The sequence below is a fragment of the Canis lupus genome, chromosome 21 (genome assembly GCF_011100685.1).
Source record: "Canis lupus familiaris isolate Mischka breed German Shepherd chromosome 21, alternate assembly UU_Cfam_GSD_1.0, whole genome shotgun sequence".
Taxonomy (NCBI): domain Eukaryota; kingdom Metazoa; phylum Chordata; class Mammalia; order Carnivora; family Canidae; genus Canis; species Canis lupus.
In genome coordinates, this window is record NC_049242.1 from 28,987,108 (window position 1) to 28,999,372 (window position 12,265).

At 39.6% G+C, this 12,265-nt stretch overlaps 1 pseudogene; it reads right to left on the reverse strand.

The window, feature by feature from the left end:
* On the reverse strand, nt 11,145-12,265 carry OR51I2P (olfactory receptor family 51 subfamily I member 2, pseudogene; annotated as a pseudogene).

Here is a 12,265-nt window from a genome sequence, read left to right on the forward strand (position 1 = left end):
CCAGGAAGAGATCTTCTGGTAATCCAAGTACCCTAGGAATTTGTTGTTATTGCTGATTTTCGGGTGTACTTGGCCATGGAGGGTTTTAATCTCTTTCTATAAAGGGACCTCTGATTCGGTACTTGCTATTAGTTGTATTCTAACCCATTGACTCAATACAACAGTCTGCCTTATGTTGTAATTAACTGTCTCACAGATTGTCAAAGATGACTTCTCTCAGAGCTAACAAGGAAGAGGGTCTTCAATTAGACTCTTTTATTTGTCCCAATAAACAGGTTCCACCTATGGTTTTAATTAAATCTCAAAACAGACAAAAACTTATGTAAACCATGCTATAACTGGAGAATATGTGACTTGAGATAAAAGGTATCGCCAAATATACTTTAAACAAATAATACTTCTGAGAATCTTTAAACTTGAAAAATTAAAGATACACAATAGTTGTGACCAACTTTTCACTTTTGAAATAAATAATATTCTTCAGTCTTCTAAAATGGAACCTATATGCTTGTCATTCTGACCAAGCAATATACATGATGTTAACACCTGAAATTCACAAGTTAAAACAAGGAGAAAAGTTTTGTGTACTAATCCCTTGGGCATGACTAGGAGGATGATTAACTTTCTTCTAGGGAGCTAGTAAGGACTCTACAGAAGCCTAACAGACACCAGTGATTAATGGGGGGTGTGTCTGCTTCAGCAGCAATGGCATATTGGCCCACAGTTTGCTAGAATATGGATCTTAATGGCCTGTGGTGAGCCCAAGCCCAGAGATTTCACATGCTGAAATAGAAAAGAGGTAGCTTAATAATATCAGGACATTAAGAGAACATAATCCCTGTAGAATAATAGCCACGAGGAGAGAAGAATCCTCTTCAAATTCAGGCAAACCACACATGGTGCAGCCCACATAGGCTATGTGGACACTTGGCAGAGGTAAATACAAACACAGTGGCTTTCACTGGAGAGTGAACAGGCTATTGCATAATTCAGCTCTGTTGGGTGATTGAGAAAAGCAGACACTGAGGCAGAAACATATCATTTTTTAAAGAAATATCCTTTTCCATGTTTTTTCTTTTCCACAAAGGATCTTGAAATAACTTTTCTAAAATAAAGCCATAAGGACTGAGTGACATGATATTGCCCTAAACATAGCAGCAATATAGATCTGAATCTCCTCTGAACACCTCCTGAATGCCAAATTAACCAACCATTACCAAAAAGAAAAGAAAAGAAAAAATAGAATAAAAACCTAGAGATAACGTCTTCAATAATATTCAATGACATAGAAATGACAAATGACAAATGTCCCTAGATCAAGGTACGGACAGCCTAAACACAAAGTTAGAAAGTACGTGGTAAGGAGCAGTGTAGTGAAGGGAAATAATCAAACTTAGTCCAACAGGAAATGACAAACTCCCCAAAAATCACAAATACTCACCCCCAGTAGGAGAAAATGGTAACCTAGGCAGAAATCTGGGCAGGTGGCCTTGAGATTGACTGGTGAAACTGGGAATAATCCATATAATATCCAAGTCCTCATGAACCTGAAAGGATCAAGCAATGCTGTGGTGCTCCTAAGCATTTGAAAATCTCTGAAATGTTCAGCAAATAAGCTGTCCTGGGAGGATTTGACCTCAGCCTGAAAGAAGTCACAAATAAAACAAATAAAAATCACTGAGCAAGAAAGAAGGTGCTGATGACAGATACAGGCATGGAGGAAGCAGATAGATGCAAGATAGCAGGGCCACCACACTAAAATTCTCAATGGAGCACAATTCTTGGAAGAAAGGCTTGTAGAGCTCTAGGGCTAGAACAGAGGGAGGGACTATTTCCTCTAGAAATAGTCTTAGCTCTGAGACACACAAGTGGCCTCTAAGAGAGGTATTCCTTGGAGCTGTTCACAGAACAGAAGGAGCTGCAGAGCCACAAAGCTGGAAAAGCTACCCAATCATCTCCACCCAGTCCAGAAAATTCTCCTCCCAGTTAAGTGGAAAACTATATATATATATCTCCAATAGCTGGATATGAGTTAACTCTGTACACAATTATGAGCAAAAATGAAAGGAAGAAAAAGGACAAAGAGTAATCCACAGCCCTTAAAGTCATGCTTATAACAGGAATCTTTCTTATTTTTAAAAAAATGTTATATCCTAATGCTTCAGTATCTACAACTAAGTATTAATCATATGGGTTCTAATGTATTATGCTGAGTAAAATAAGTCAATCAGAGGCGGACAAACATTATATGGTTTCATTCATTTGGGGAATATAAAAAATAGTGAAAGGGAATAAAGGGGAAAGGAGAAAAAATGAGTGGGAAATATCAGAGAGGGAGACAGAACATGAGAGACTCCTAACTCTGGGAAATGAACTAGGGGTGGTGGAAGGGGAGGTGGGCAGGGGGTGGGGGTGACTGGGTGACGGGCACTGAGGGGGGCACTTGATGGGATGAGCACTGGGTGTTATTCTATATGTTAGCAAATTGAACACCAATAAAAAATAAATTTATAAAATAAAAAAAACGAAATCATATGGGTGACTTCAGTATTTCTTAGGTTTCTTTTTTTTTTTTTTAACATATATCTGAATTCAACCACAGAATTGAGAAGTCACAGAATAAGGAGCAAAGTGAGTGCTAGGTGTAACACAAAGTATTTTGGCCACCATTTTGTGCAGTGATGCCTTATTTATTTCTTTAGCAAACTCACATGGAATGATGAACCTGTACTGTACTCAAATGGGGACATGGCTGAATTGAATCTGGCTCCTGATAACAAAGTGTATTACATTGGGAGATGTTTCCTTGTGTGTGTCTCACTGTTGAATACAGATATGCTGAGCTAAGCTCTGAGTAAAAAAGGGACAAAAAAAAACAAGAAAATGATAGAAATTCCTTTCAGTGTTCCAGAATTACCCTCCAGCTCTCAGTTGGATAAGGACCACTGGGATGTACACACATGCATATGCATATACACATATATATACACACACACAATAAATATAACCTATTTGTAATGACTATGGATTAAGAGAAAAATATTGAGGCAGAAAATTAAAGACTTAACTTTTTAATATAGAAAAATCCATTACATATATGCATACGTATATGTATGTTTAACTGCTGCTTAAAAAATATTAACCAAGTCCCTAATTAACAGTAGTTTAAAAAAGGCTTTTCTTTTTGACATAAATTGCATTTGTTCAAACTGGTAAGATTAGTATTCAATGTGATATCTAAATATACTGATATCTAAGTAAATCATAAATTTATAAACCAGTTTATAATATTTTGTGTGGTCTGAAGTCTAACACGGTTAAAAGATTATATTGAAAATGAATCAGAATCAGTTTAAAAATAGTGTCCAATTTATACCAGAGTTGTGCCTTCATTCTTTCCTGCCTGAAAACCATAAACTTATTTTTCTACATTATTTATAAAAATATTCTTGCACATATTTGTATACAAAATGTTGAATGGTATTTCCCATAATCATTCATTTCCATCCTTGCTGAATAAATGAAATGGGAACTATTTACATTCTAGTGTTTGCAACCCAGGCGTATAAAGTTTTGGATGTATGTGTTTCACAGACATTTCTTTGTCTGAGTTTCAGAACTATTTTACTTGCTTCTACATTATTAGAAATTTTAGTCAAAGACCTATTACGAAACTACTGACTGCTGGATTTTTGTGTTAAAATCCACAGAAGATTTAGTTTACACAATGTCATGACATGTCAACTGTTCAAATACAGGAAAAGCCACCTAGCACTCTACTACTTCTAAGCTGTTTAACATTCACAGAAGGCTTTGTCTCAGAGACAGTGCTGGATTGCCAAATCTAGTATTTAAAGTTGACTCTGGGTTTTCTATGTAGAGTATCATGTCATCGGCGAAGAGGGAGAGTTTGACTTCTTCTTTGCCAATTTGAATGCCTTTAATGTCTTTTTGTTGTCTGATTGCTGAGGCTAGGACTTCCAGTACTATGTTGAATAGCAGTGGTGAGAGTGGACATCCCTGTCTTGTTCCTGATCTTAGGGGAAAGGCTCCCAGTGCTTCCCCATTGAGAATGATATTTGCTGTGGGCTTTTCGTAGATGGCTTTTAAGATATTGAGGAATGTTCCCTCTATCCCTGCACTCTGAAGAGTTTTGATCAGGCATGGATGCTGTGTTTTGTCAAATGCTTTCTCTGCATCTAATGAGAGGATCATATGGTACTTGGTTTTTCTCTTGCTGATATAATGAATCACCTTGATTGTTTTACGAGTGTTGAACCAGCTTTGTGTCTCAGGGATAAATCCTAAAAACCAAAAAGCCTCCACCCCAAGATTGCTAGAACTCACACAGCAACTTGGTAGTGTGGCAGGATACAAAATCAATGCCCAGAAATCAATGGCATTTCTATACAATAACAATGAGACTGAAGAAAGAGAAATTAAGGAGTCAATCCCATTTACAATTGCACCCAAAAGCATAAGATACCTAGGAATAAACCTAACCAAAGAGGTAAAGGATCTATACCCTAAAAACTATAGAACACTTCTGAAAGAAATTGAGGAAGACACAAAGAGATGGAAAAATATTCCATGCTCATGGATTGACAGAATTAATATTGTGAAAATGTCAATGTTACCCAGGGCAATGTACACGTTTAATGCAATCCCTATCAAAATACCATGGGCTTTCTTCAGAGAGTTAGAACAAATTATTTTAAGATTTGTGTGGAATCAGAAAAGACCCCGAATAGCCAGGGGAATTTTAAAAAAGAAAACCATATCTGGGGGCATCACAATGCCAGATTTCAGGTTGTACTACAAAGCTGTGGTCATCAAGACAGTGTGGTACTGGCACAAAAACAGACACATAGATCAATGGAACAGAATAGAGAATCCAGAAGTGGACCCTCAACTTTATGGTCAACTACTATTCGATAAAGGAGGAAAGACTCTCCACTGGAAGAAAGTCAGTCTCTTCAATAAATGGTGCTGGGAAAATTGGACATCCACATGCAGAAGAATGAAACTAGACCACTCTCTTGCACCATACACAAAGATAAACTCAAAATGGATGAAATATCTAAATGTGAGACAAGATTCCATCAAAATCCTAGAGGAGAACAGAGGCAACACCCTTTTTGACCTTGGCCACAGTAACTTCTTGCAAGATACATCCACGAAGGCAAAAGAAACAAAAGCAAAAATGAACTGTTGGGACTTCATCAAGATAAGCAGCTTTTGCACAGCAAAGGATACAATCAACAAAACTAAAAGACAACCTACAGAATGGGAGAAGATATTTGCAAATGACGTATCAGATAAAGGGCTAGTTTCCAAGATCTATAAAGAACTTATTAAACTCAAAGCCAAAGAAACATACAATCCAATCATGAAATGGGCAAAAGACATGAAGAGAAATCTCACAAAGGAAGACATAGACATGGCCAACATGCACATGAGAAAATGCTCTGCATCACTGGCCATCAGGGAAATACAAATCAAAACCACAATGAGATCCCACCTCACACCAGTGAGAATGGGGAAAATTAACAAGGCAGGAAACCACAAACGTTGGAGAGGATGCGGAGAAAAGGGAACCCTCTTACACTGTTGGTGGGAATGTGAACTGGTGCAGCCACTCTGGAAAACTGTGTGGAGGTTCCTCAAAGAGTTAAAAATAGACCTGCCCTAGACCCAGCAATTGCACTGTTGGGGATTTACCCCAAAGATTCAGATGCAATTAAACGCCGGGACACCTGCACCCCGATGTTTATAGCAGCAATGGCCACGATAGCCACACTGTGGAAGGAGCCTCGGTGTCCATCAAAAGATGAATGGATACAGAAGATGTGGTTTATGTATACAATGGAATATTACTCAGCCATTATAAATGACAAATACCCACCATTTGCTTCAACGTGGATGGAACTGGAGGGTATTATGCTGAATGAAGTAAGTCAATCGGAGAAGGACAAACAGTGTATGTTCTCATTCTTTTAGGGAATATAAATAATAGTGAAAGGGAATATAACGGAAGGGAGAAGAACTGTGTGGGAAATATCAGAAAGGGAGACAGAACATAAAGACTCCTAACTCTGGGAAACGAACTAGGGGTGGTGGAAGGGGAGGAGGGCGGGGATTGGGGGTGAATGGGTGACGGCACTGAGGGGGGCACTTGACGGGATGAGCACTGGGTGTTATTCTGTATGTTGGTAAATTGAACACCAATAAAAAATAAATTCATTTAAAAAAATAAATAAATAAATAAAGTTGACTCTGAGCCATTGCTGCTTACAAGCTATATTCCATGGTAAAAATACAGATGGCCACTCAGGAACCTTCTTTCTCTTGCCTTGTTGTAATGTGCGATATTTGCCTTAAAAAAACAACCTGAGGCTCCCAGCCTTCATTCTGTCCTGCCACTGTCCATATGAACATGTACTACATCCTCACCAGTCACATTCTCCATCACACTGCAGCTGTTCAAAACCTGGTGTGAAAACAAAACAAAACAAAACAAAACAAAAAAAAAACCTGGTGTAGCTGTGCAAGGAGGAGGTCATTTAAAAGCAATGGTTAGTAAACACATCTCAAGAGACTTTGGCCTAGCCCTTCCAGCTCTGTTCAGATAGATTTCTCTCACAAACACTAACAACCAAATTCTGTAATCACAGAGCCCTCCAAGTGAATATAGTGCCACCCACATTGTAGGTCACAATACACACTGTTGAAGGAATAAATAAAGGAGTGAGCTGTTATGTTTCTTTTAAGCAAACAAACAATGAAGCTTGTAAGGAACATAGTATGTTGCCAGAATTATATCTAGTCCCCTAAAAAAACCAATACTTTTTTTTTGACTAAAAAAAAGTTGAATAAAAAAGAATGTCTAAATATCTCTGCTAGGGAAAAGGAGATTGAGAAACACTCGAGAAAGAAATTTTTCTGAGCACCTGTCAGTTAAAGATATAAAATCAAGATTGTCCAATAACCAGCTCTGTTTGTTGTATTTCTATTAGTTGAGATCTGTTTAGATCTAAACTGTTAGTAAAGCTTGCCACACATCCATGCTTTTGGTGAGTGATGCATGACTCCAGAAATGTTTGGCTGGGGTTTATACATTCTCTTTGAAGATTGTGGGGGCTTATGCAAATTTCAGTGAAATATCCAATGTTTAGATAGTGTCAGCTGACTCCTGAATGACACATGTACAAAACAAACTAAATTAAATAATCATTTAACAGAGGGGTTGCTGGGTGGCTCAGTAGGTTAAACATTTGCCTTTGCTCAGGTCATCATCCCAGGGTCCTGGGATCAAGCCAGGGATCAAGCCCTGCTTCCAGCCCTCTGTTCAGCAAGGACCCAATTCTCCTTCTCCCTCTGCCTGATGTTCTGCCTGCTTGTGCTCTCTCTCTCTCTCTGTGAAATAAAGAAATAAAGACTTAAAAAGAATAATGATTATCTAACAGGTAACATACCTCTTTCTGTTTATTTTCTTACATATATTTGATAAACAAGTTTTCCATGTGTAATAGAAGAAAAGAAAAAGAAATAAAAACACTTCAAAAAAAAAAAAACCACCTCATATTATAAATATGACTGCAAGCCACATACAGCTACACCTAATGTGAAAAATCCATTAAATAAAATGTTGGCTACTGGCATTGGTTTGAAAGATCTTCCGGGGCTTCCCAAGTGTCATTTGAAACTGGCCACCATATTCCAAAGACAAGAAGAGCCTGAAAGAAGAGGCAGGACACTCCCAATCAGTAGGTGGCAGATGTAACAAGCAAGGGAACTTACATACGAGGTTTGTCTTGGGTGGCCTAAGGCCAGTACATCTTTAACCTGATACCAGAATTTTAAAAGTTTAGAGGTCTTACTTGGGCTCAGTCATGTATAATTTACAGAAGGCCTCAGCAAGACATGAGTATCTCAGGGTCATGACCTTGGGGCCATTTCAAGAAAGGGCAAGACAAACTATGCACATTCCAAGGACAGGGTCAGAAATGAGGAGCCTCGATTTCTGGGCTCCAGTGCTTAGGTCGACTGGGGTCACGTGCTCTCCATGATCCTCCCAACAGACATTCATGTGGAGGCACTGCTTGATTAGCTGTCCTCCTCTTCCCTGCATAGGGTAATGCCTCAGCAGGGACTCAATTACTTGTCTGAGGCCAGGAAGATGGTAATTCACAGAGTGATGACTGAGTTCATAAATCTGTGTTTTGGCCCTCTTGAAACCTGAGCCCTCTTCAGGGCACACACTCCACTCAACTGTCCAGAGGGCATCTGGTTGTCGTTGCTCAATGCACAGGCCCCAGCACATGAATCCCCTCTTCTCTGAAAATGAAATAGAACAGCTCAGCGTCCTGAGTCCACCCCTGTGTCAACACAGTGAGACAGTGTGGCAGCTGATGAGGGAGTGGTGGGTATCTTCCTGATGAGGCAATGCCCTTGCTGTGGAGAACTGTAACTCAGAAGAAAGGCAGTGTGTGCCCCTGCTCCTGTTTATTCATTCATAGAACAGTATCCGGGGAGGGGAACTTGTCATCCCACTGAGTGGCACCTGCAGTGGCAAAGCTGTCTCGTCCTAGCAGAGCTGAGTAGGTCCGGGTTGGCTTCCTTGAGGTGGGGCTGCACCTCCCTGATACTGGTGTCAGCCATACCCAGGCACTGGTTCATAAACCTCTACTACCTCATTCTTGTTTCTAAAGGTTCTCCCACTTCCCAGCCTCATATAGAAATTAATTCCATAGAAGGCCCCGCCCCCCCCCAAATGGATGTATGTTTTTTCAATTCTTATACTCTCACTGCATTGATTTTATTATGAGTCTTATGATGTGGGAAGGGAGACAGGAATCCAACCCTATCCTTAGTCTTGTTCTAGTTTCTTCTCTCTGTTACTTGTGTTGACCTACCTGACACAGGCCCTGGAGGATGAGATTGGCACCCCTGACAAGACAATGCAAAAGCATGACCTCTATTACTTAGAGATTTTTTCCCCCAGAAACCTCATTATAACTCCCATCCAAGATTAGTTGATCCAATTCAATATATAGTCTTCTTAGGTGACCTAACTTTCTGAGGCAGAAGTAAGAGGCCTAAAACAAAAGAAGTATAAAGTCTTCTTTGCTCCTTTTTAGTTGGCCAAAATCCAGATATTTTTCTCTTTCAATAAGGAAAAATATTGACTTCAAAGGAAAGCTTGTTTAAAAAGAGAGAGAGAGAGAGAGAGAGGAAATAAGGTGGAGAAGACCCAGAGGTGTTTATAGGAGGCTCCTATTTCAGTGCTCCTTGTCCTTTCTCCTTTCCACCCATGGCTGTCAAAATTAGGCTGTGGTCAAAAGGTTGTCTTCTTCTTCTCCCTGGGGTAGGAATCAGAGAATGTTTTCCAAATTTTCATATATAGAAGTTTCCCCAAGTCTTGCCTTTGTATCTATATAATTATTTAACCCTACTCTCAAGCCATGATAAATTATTACTATTACTACTACTACTATTACTACTACTACTGCTATTAATCAAGGTGACAGTATAGAGCTTCTTGTGTGAATCAAAATAATCATTATTTGAACTGATTGAAACCCATAGTCTGACTCATTATTTTCCATTTGAAATCATGCTGCACTATGTTACCCAATCATGCCCTTAAAATAATTTATATAGTGAATGAAGCACTTACATTATGAGTCTCTTATTTCACTTATAAGCATATATGGAAATGTGGATCCCAAATACATCACTTCCATTCAAAAATAATTCCCTCCCTCTGGCACCTGATATTTTTTCTTCATATTCCCTCAAGAAAGCTTCACAGAGACAAAACTAGATAACTTTATGCTCAGCCGCTTTAGTCTCTGGCTCAGTATCACTGGTGGTAGGTCAGTCTCCACAGAGCACCTCCTTTAATTTAGATTAGATGTATGCTAAAAGCTCATCTGAAAGCTCTCCACTTCTGCCAAGGACTTTTTATTGTATTATACCTCCCCAGTATCAAGGAAAGAGTGTCCATGAAAACCAATTTAATAGAAGTTCCAAAATATTTACTTTGTAGTGTCTAAATCATAAATTCTCTATTACCTCTCCCAGGGATTTTTAGAAGTTCTAGAAAGACATGATTTTTGGCATCTGTTATCACATCATTTTATAGAAGAAAATTAAAGTCCCAAGAAAGGAAGAGAAAGAGAAATCATATACTTAGTATAATGGCAAAAAAACACAAAAGTTTATCGTTCATATATTGAACACGGTTTTCCCTGTGGAAGGATAGATTGGTGAGCAGATGAAGGAAGCAGAGAAGAATCTGGACTTTCTTCTAGATGTCAGTCTCTTTCAGTTTTCCAGGGTCATACGTTTTATATCACATTCTGACAGTACATCAAATTTCACTTTGTGAAGTTGAAACACTCATGAATGTGATGACAGTGAAGCCAAAGGGAAGGATAACATTTGGAATATTAGTGAGGCCAGTTCAGCACACAGATAGTATTTGTAGGTGTTATATACACATAATGGAGACAGACAAGTATTTTTCTTTAAGATTTATTTATTTTTGAGAAAGAGAGAATACATATGCACGCTGCTGGGCAGGGGGAAGGGCAAATAGAGAGAATCTTCAAACAGTATCCCCCAGCACAGAGCCTGATGTGGGGTTCCATCTCATAACCCATGAGATCATGACCTGAGCCAAAACTAAAGGTCAGACTCTTAACTGAACTGAGCACCCAGGTTCCCCAGGAAACAAAAGTATAGATTCTCATCTGGATCACCAATTATCTGTATTACTCTGAAAAAATTGACTTAATTCTCTATACCTCTTGAGATCATTATAAAGTTTAAATGAATTAAATCATATCAATAATTTCTACAGAACCTGACATTTTTAATGATTCAATGAATTAGCTAATATAATATTGGTAACAGTCACTGTAATGGAAAATGATTCTTATTTATATCAGTCTTCCTCTGTTAACAGTTATCTAATAACCTATGACTCCAATATTAACCTCTCTATGAATGCCACTGAAATTTGGTGAGTGTACTAGACATTTTTTGTTCTAATTTCATTGCTCCATTTTCTTTTTTTTTTCATTGCTCCATTTTCTGACCTTTACTTTCCCCTATATATTTATTTTATTCTAGATGATACAAAGATGATAATGTTGACAATGATGATGATGATAAGGACACTGTGAGTAACAACATATGCCCGTATTGAACATGAGATATTAAAGGCAAACATGAAGGTCACATTCTGATGGGGCGAAACATACGGACAATGGCTCGGCGGATCTCCTTTGTCTTGGCACTATAAATCAGAGGGTTGAGCACAGGAGGTACAAAGAGGTAAACATTAGACATGAGGACATGTATGTAGCGTGGGGCATGCTTCCCAAAGCGGTGGACTACAGAAACCCCAATCATTGGTACATAAAATGCAAGTACAGCCAAGATATGTGACACACATGTGTTGAGAGCTTTCAGGCGTTCCTTGCGGGAAGCGATGGCCATGACTGAACGCAGAATGAGCACATAGGAGAGGAAAATAAAAAACATGTCCATGCCAAAGGTAGATACAAGAACAAAGAGTCCATAGATGCTGTTGATAGTGATATCAGCACAGGCTAGCTTCATCATGTCTGGGTGCAGGCAATAGGAGTGAGAAAGAACATTGGATCTGCAGACAGGCAGCCTCTTGAAGAGGAAGGGAAGGGGAAAGAGGGTGATGAAGCTCCGGGCAGTCACAGCTACGCCGATTCCAGCAATGACTCCATTGGTGAGCACAGTGGCATAGTGCAAAGGATCACAAATGGCCACATAGCGGTCAAAGCTCATGGCCAGCAGAATCCCTGACTCCATCATGGAGAAGGAATGAATGAGAAACATCTGGATCAGACAGGCATCAAAAGCAATGCTGCGGGCGTTGAGGCAGAAGGTTCTGAGCACGGTGGGCAGCGTGGCCATGGACATGGCCACGTCACTGAAGGACAGCATGGACAGGAAGTAGTACATGGGCTCGTGGAGACTGGGCTCCACTCGCACGGCCTGTAGGATCACAGTGTTGCCTCCGAGGGCCAGGGCATACATCACACAGAGGGGCCCTGCTAGCCAGGAGTGAGAGCTCTCCAGACCAGGGATGCCAGTCAGGAGGAAGGAAGCAGGATGACTGACATTGAACAGTCCCATGGCAGGGGGAAGCCAGGGCACTTTATAGGTTCGGACCTGGAGGACTTTGGAGAGTTGCCCTTTCTGGGGGGCAGGGGCCAGG